This window comes from Triticum dicoccoides, chromosome 7A (genome assembly GCF_002162155.2).
Source record: "Triticum dicoccoides isolate Atlit2015 ecotype Zavitan chromosome 7A, WEW_v2.0, whole genome shotgun sequence".
Classification (NCBI taxonomy): Eukaryota; Viridiplantae; Streptophyta; class Magnoliopsida; order Poales; family Poaceae; genus Triticum; species Triticum dicoccoides.
In genome coordinates, this window is record NC_041392.1 from 234,432,564 (window position 1) to 234,439,693 (window position 7,130).

Here is a 7,130-nt window from a genome sequence, read left to right on the forward strand (position 1 = left end):
AAAATAAGATGACCCTTGGGCTTCGGAAACCCAAGGGAAAAAGAGGCTAGGTGGCAAATTGTAAAACCAAGGTTGGGCATTGCTGGAAAAGCTTTAAACAAGGCTAACTATCAAGGGGTTCCCATTATAACCCAACCGCGTAAGGAACGCAAAATCCGGGAACATAACACCGATATGACGGAAACTAGGGCGGCACGAGTGGAAAAAAACACTAGGCGAGAGGCCGAGCCTTCCACCCTTTACCAAGTATATAGATGCATTAAGATAACAAGGCAATATAGTGATATCCCAATAAGTAAATAATGTTCCAACAAGGAACGGTCTCCCATCTTCACCTGCAACTAGCAACGCTATAGGAGGGGCTGAGCAAAGCGGTAACATAGCCAATCAACGGTTTGCTAGGACATGGTGGGTTAGAGGTTTGACATGGCAATTTGGGAGGCATGATAAGCAAGTGGTAGGCATCATAGCATAGGCATAGCAAAAGAGTGAGCATCTAGCAAAACAAAGATAGTAGTGATTTCGAGGGTATGATCATCTTGCCTGCAAAGTTGTTAGAGTTGACTGGATCCTTAAAATCAAACTCAACGGGCTCCTCGTTAGCGAACTCGTCTCCCGGCTCTACCCAAACAAGACAAACAAGCAACAAGGACACAATCAACCACGTGCAAGGCTCAAACAAAATGATGCAAAGATGGTATGCTATGCGGGATGCGATATGGGATGCATATGCAAGATTTGACAAGGAATGCATGAACCTGGCCTCAACCTGGAAATCCAAGTGTGCCACTGGAAAGATGAGATGAAATCGCTTGAAAACGATATAAAGATCGCCGGAATCGGAGTTACAGTTTGGAAATGGCAAGCAATTCAAATATGACACCGGTCTGCGATTTACAGCAAGTAGTCATCTAAATGCAACAAGATGAACATGCTACAGCACTCAAACATGGCAGGGATCCACTCATGATGCTTAACAAAATACTAGCACTGAGCTACGGCCAATTCATCCATAAACGGGTTCAAACAAGCATGGCAAAAATGCATTTGGTAAACAGATTTCAGACTTAGTGAAATTAACACTTGTCTGGAATTTCAGATCAGATAGCACACTTTGGAGCATGAAAACTATATGCTACAGGACCTGAACATGGCAAAGTAAAGCATGGCATGGAGCTACTCAAAGAGCTTAACAAAAGTCCCTTAGTGACCTTGAGCCAAAAGGGATCAGAAAATACATTTGCAAGCATGTGAACATGGCAAAAACATAATCAGATCACAGACTTGGTGAAAACTGGAGCATGCTGAAACAGATATCAAGTAGGCATGTTTACGAGCTCGATGCACTCACTACAGAGCAAGTCATGACAATCTAAGCATACACCCATCAAGAATACATAAAATACAAGCTAGACATGGCAAGAACAATAACATAGCATGCACGGATCAACTACAACATCCTCGGCAAAATTGATAACAAGTAGACAATCTGCCCAGATTCACAAAATAGCAAAAGTAGAGCTCGATTGACTCAAGCTAGGCTACTCCATAATTGCAAACAAAGACATGGATGGATATAGCACTACAAGATTAGCAAAACATACTTACTGATCATCCTCAAAAGAGGCACGGATCACTAGGAAACAACATGAACATATGGCATAATGAGATAAACAGTCCAAGGGCTTAGTGGAAATGCTAAGTCCCTGAAATCAGCATTAACGAATGCTCCACTTTGCAAGCTTGTGCTAGTCACCACACACATCACAAAAATACATGGGTTGCACCTCTAGATAGATGGCAAAACATATAACAAAACTCATGTAGAGCTCAGGGGCATATCATGCACACAATAATCATGGCAAAAATGACAAATATCTAATTGGAGGAGCAGATCTGGCAATTATCTCAAATAGCACTCTTCCAATAGCATTTCGGGCATCAAGATGAACTCAAATGAAAATGATGCAATGAGAAGAAATGATGTGCTCTCTGAGCGAACATTTTGATATGCTATATGTCCAAAACGGAGCTATGGATGCAAAGTTACGATGCGATGAACATAGCCAAAATAATTAGGGTTTCGGGCAAAAAGTCAACCCGAGACGAATCTCAGATCCAGATCCGGCCGGTATGCTTCCCGAGGCAGCGGCGGATCCCGCCGGAATTACTGTAGACGACGACAGCGGCGGGCGAGGTCGGAGCTGCGGGCGGTGGAGGCGGCGGGCGGCGCTCGCCGGAGCTTGCCGAGGCGGCGGGGTGGCGGTGCCGGAGAGGTGAGGCGGCGCGGGCGCGGCGGCCGAGGCGGCAGGCACCGGTAGCCGGGGCGGCGCGCGCCTGTGAGGGCGGCGGGCGGCAGAGGGACATCCGGTGAGGCGGCCGGCCGCGGGAAAGATGGCCCCGGGTGGCGGCGGGAGAGAACGGGCCTCGGGGGCCCCTCCTGGGCCTCCCGGGCCGGCGGCAATGGCGAAGTGGGGCGACGGCGCGACCCAATCGGGATCCGACATGTGGCGGTGGCGGCGCGGGTCGGATAATGTCCGGCCCGGCGGGTTTTGTCCGGCGGCGGCGGGTGGAGATGGATCTAGGGTTTGGACGGGGGAAGGAGAAGGAGATTTTCGGGGGTGACTTTATATAGGCATAGAGGGAGCTAGGAGTGTCCAAATGAGGTGCGGTTTTCGGCCACGCGATTGTGATCGAACGCTCTAGATGATGGAGAGGGTTTTTGTGGGTTTTGGGCCAACTTGGAGGGGTGTTGGGCTGCAACACACACGAGGCCTTTTCGGTCCCTCGGTTAACCGTTGGAGCATCAAACGAAGTCCAAATGGTACGAAACTTGACAGGCGGTCTACCGGTAGTAAACCAAGGCCGCTTGGCAAGTCTCGGTCCAATCCGGAAATGTTTAATCCCCACACACGAAAGAAAGGTAGAAATGACCACCGGAGGAGAATGGAGCGCCGGAATGCAAAACGGACAACGGGGAAAATGCTCGAATGCATGAGATGAACACGTATGCAAATGCAATGCACATGATGACATGATATGAGATGCATGACAACGATAACAACACACGGAGACAAAGACCCGAACCCGAGGGAATAAAATAACTTAACGCCGGAAACAGCAAGAGTTGGATTACATATTAGGAAAATCATATCCGGGGTGTTACAAACTCCCTTCACACGGAGGTGGATAAGCAGTCCAGTGTAGTGTAGCCAAGATGTCCCATTATCCTTTCGTTCGTAGTTTTCACCCTGGGATGAGCAGATGTCTTCTGAGGCTAGGCACCGATTTCAAGATGGACAATAGGATAGTTCCATGGGACAAACTCACCGGTAGTGACACCATAACGGACGACTTGGCTCACAAATTATGTAGGTCTGGGTGGCCTGAAAGGACTTATGAGGAGGTATGTAAAGAACTTCTTAGGTTGCATGAAAGGTGGAAGAAGGTAGTGCTACCGAAGAGTGAAACTTTAAGAAGGATTGCAGCAAAGAATCCATTTTTATGGAATGATGACAGCGAGGACGAAGACGATAACTTCATGCCGAGAACCAAGGCCAAGAGTACTGCGCTGCCGAAGGGCAAGAGTAGTTCCGCATCGTCGAAGGGCAGGAGTGCTGCATCGACGGAGGGCAAGAGGACCGCAACGTCGAAGGGCAAGAGGGCTGCATCAACGGAGGACAAGAGTACCGCAGCGTCGAAGGGCAAGAGGGCTGCATCGACGGAGGACAAGAGTACCGCAGCGTCGAAGGGCAAGAGGGCTGCATCAACGGAGGATGACGATGATGACTTCATGTAGTATGTAAGCTGTACTTTTTAAGTTCAGCCCTATTGTTTAATTCAGATGTACTTGTATCTTAATTATCGGTTGTAGTCTCTTTGGAAATGTAACTGGAATAAGAATGCGAATTAATAGTAATATGTCTCTCGCATATTTAAAACGATATATGTCTCCTGATCAGATAGAAGCAAGTGCGATAGTAACACATACATGAAGCATGTCTCATAGATGCGAATAGTCTGAAACTAACATAGATAATGACTCATACATAGATAACTATATCACTGCAGGGACGACGACGAATCTGGGTCTTCCTCGGGCGAGGACCGGAAGCCGATAAGCGTTGAGGCGGTGGACGATGCTCACGATGACCACGACCATAGATAACCTCGTCTGTCACTGTCTGTGTCTCCTGTGACGGTGGTGATGGTGGAATGTGAAACACTATCTACGAGAAGTCATAAGTGTTTGCAGCTTGGTCATCGTCATCGCCATAGCCCTCTAATCCACATCGAGCGCCACTAAGTATTGGTGACTGCACTGAATGCTTGAACTATTGCGACTGGTTGCCTACCGCAATATAGTAAAACATGTAAAATTAATTTGCAAACCTACAATGTTTAAAAGAATGTACAAAGTAGTGTTACCTAGTTCCATTTGATGAGACCAAGAAGAGGTCCCTGGTTGAGAAGAAGATGGCTGATTCCAGGAAGAGATCCCTGGTTGTGAAGGAGATGGCTGATGCACGGAGAGGCGTGGTTGCTACACGGAGTGCCGTGGTTCTAAATGCTGCACAGAGTGTCGTGGTTCTGAACGCTGGACAGAGGGACGTGGGGGACGATGTGCCGGACGAGGAACGACAACATCCATAGATCGTCTACATGTAAGTAATGAGTAAATCCCTCTTAAATTCTCATCCATACGCCTCAACCATGAGAGGTGCTCTGGCTGTGGGATAGTATCCCCCCTCTCAACCTGCCGCATTAAAGCGGAAACTTCCTCTCGCGCCTGGACTTTCAAGTCACTTTGCACATGAAGAGTTAACCCATTGGATATGATAAGTTTATGATAAAAGTACACATATGAGAAGCATGACACGTACCGCGTGGTGTCTCGTTCCCACAACAGAGGTAGTTGGGTACATATCGCTAGTGTGAGGGGCTTCAATCTGATCAGGAGCAGCTGATGGAACCAAGTAGATCCTCGTTGTATGCCGGTAAGTTTGTAAATACAACCCAAACTTGTCCTAGTCAAAGGGCCGAACCTCATTCCAGATATTTGTCAGCGTCGTAGTCCATTCTTGAACGTAAGGGCTAATGCTCTAAAGCCAAACAGCCATGGACTTGTTTCCTCCTACGTGACTATACCTGAGATTGACATGCGCGTTGCATGGTTAGATATATTCTGAATGTACTGCTGACAACTTTAATATTATTACTTACTTGTGAACGTGATCTGGTATACGTGGAATATCTAGAATTATAGGCTCTTGACATAGACCGAACTGTCTCATCACCCTATGAAGAGCCATCTCCTCAACCGTCACGTCGAACACCAACTTGGCCTTGGTCATCCAGTAGTGCCGATCTCTAGTGCATAAGGCAGATATCCCAACTGGATACCTGGATGTTATAGTCTGATACGAGTAGGGCTCCTAGATAACTTGATCCTCGTGCAAACTATCAAATTGCACCGTGAAGGATGGGTAGCAGCCCTTCACCTGGGTATATGCAAACTGTCTCTGTACATGACAACAAATATACATTAGTAATAACATTGCATGGAAAAAATAATCGAAAGAATTACATAATTTAGAAGCACCTCTCTTCGTGCCCAAACAGATCCCATAGTAGGCAGTCGCCAATAGCAGGCACGTAAGCCCCTGTTATGTCCTCCAACCCAAACGGTGTGTCAATGGAGACATAAGGTCGTCCAATAGGGAATCTCTCATATGACCAGAGCTGCAACAATAGTGGACATCCAACCAAACCTGATTTTCTAGAATTCAACAATCAACCTTTGCACAAGCCTCTGTACGTAGCTACTAACACAGCAGAAGCAAAACTCCTCTACACAATCTCCCTAGGGCAATGTGCGTCAGCTATCTCTTGTGTAGTACCGATGAGTCGTGCATCAATAGTGGTCACGTGGTTCTCCGTGAACATCGTCTTGCCGAACAACCATAGAATATATGCCTCTAGGGATCGATCAATCTGTGCGTCTGACAAATCTACTGCGGGGTATCCTAATGAGACAATCTACATATAAAACATGCGATTGTGTCAACGATGTACTAGTGGTAACTAAAAAAACAACATAGTCGTGTGGCCAAGAAGGTTACCTAAAACTGGCTCAACCACCTAAAAGAAGGCCTGTGAGGATTGTCGTCTAAGCCCGTAGCAGTTGGCACTGCACCTAGAAAACTATAGCGACCAGACCTCAAACAGTCTGATCTCTATGCTCCGGTGTCATCCCTGGATCAGTAATGCTGACACCACACAGTACTCGGAGGATTTATAGCAGAGTAGCAATCACACACTTATTACATCGAGTGTCTCATAAGAGAACCTATTACAATAAATATGGCTTAAGGCCATCTAATAACGATAACAACGGAAGGCTTGGAAGATAAGTGAGTCCATCAACTCCAACGGCATCACTGAGTATAGAACCACGACCTAAAAACTCCTTAATCGTCGTCTGAAAAGTCTGCAACATTAACGTTGCAGCCCGAAACGGGTTAGCACATGGAATATGCTGGCAATGTAACACATAGAGAGTAATGGAATGAAACAACTATACTATATGCATATTTGGCTGGTGGAAAGCTCTATGGTTATAGTTTTGCATAAAGCCAATTTTTCCCTACTTTAAAGGAATAAATTTAATTACTAACATGGTAGTTGTTAAACATTGAGAATGGTTGACAGCATTCTCAATCCCAATTAAGCATCATCATTAAACATAACCCAACAAAATTAATTTAGAGTAACATGTTGAGATTCACATGATAATCCAGGTACTAGATACTCAAGATGTCCATAACCAGGGACACGGCTAACCATGATTAGTTTATTACACTCTGCAGAGGTTTGCGCACTTTTCCCCACAAGACTCGATCGCCTCCGTTTGGTTTCTCGCACTACAGGGTGTTTGAGAAACGGATGACCGAGACATAGTCTTTCAGAAGTGCTAGCACCTTATGATCGGGTAGACCGTACCACCTACATCCCCTACATCTGCTAGTCTACCACTGTAAGAGTTCGCACAACTTAGTCAACTATGCTAGAGCCCATAATAGCTTGTGGCTGCACACGGAAGTTTCTAGTATGAATAGTCTCATGATCCC